The sequence below is a fragment of the Seriola lalandi genome, unplaced genomic scaffold, assembly GCF_002814215.2.
Source record: "Seriola lalandi dorsalis isolate HSWRI2012SDOR001 ecotype SW California unplaced genomic scaffold, Sedor1 jcf7180002016141, whole genome shotgun sequence".
Lineage (NCBI taxonomy): Eukaryota > Metazoa > Chordata > Actinopteri > Carangiformes > Carangidae > Seriola > Seriola lalandi.
This window is the reverse complement of record NW_019486793.1, coordinates 1-545: the sequence shown is the minus strand read 5'-3', so window position 1 is coordinate 545 and position 545 is coordinate 1. Positions and strand designations below refer to the sequence as shown.

The window sequence follows — 545 nt, the reverse complement described above, 5'->3', positions numbered from 1 at the left end:
CTGAAGGTAAATCCCTCCAGTGGAAACGGTCTGGAGGAACTAGGACCTAACCTGTGTCAGTCTGAGAGCTCTGGACCAGTCAGGACTGATCGATACAGACTCTGAGACCGATCGATACCTGATCAAAGATCAAAGACCAGAAGACAAAGCTGACTGTGTTGTTATCAGAGCTCATGACTAAAACCAATCAACGTATCAATACTGTACCAGAAGATGAAGACCAGGTCCTCCTTCTTGGACTCCTTGGTCTCGTAGGTGGCGTCGTACAGGCCGTATCTGCAGTCGTTGAGGGGGAGGAGCTTGACGAAGCAGGCGTACGGGTCGTCCACGGTCTCTCCGATGTCCCCCACCAGGATCTGCTTCCCCTCCTCCACGATGATCTTCTTCCTGTCCTCGCTCAGACAGAACAGGACCGCCTTCTTCCTCTTCTTCACCTCGTCCTGGGTCGAAGACTTCCTCACCTTCATGTCGTTGAACACCCTGATGACCTCATCGTTCACTGTCACACCTGACGCCTGCAGAGGACAGGTACGATCGGTTCAATT

At 52.5% G+C, this 545-nt stretch overlaps 1 pseudogene; it reads right to left on the bottom strand.

Annotated features, from left to right (window-relative positions):
• Positions 1-149: 149 nt before the first annotated feature.
• On the bottom strand, positions 150-513 carry LOC111645158 (cofilin-2 pseudogene; annotated as a pseudogene).
• Between the last annotated feature and the right edge of the window lie 32 nt (positions 514-545).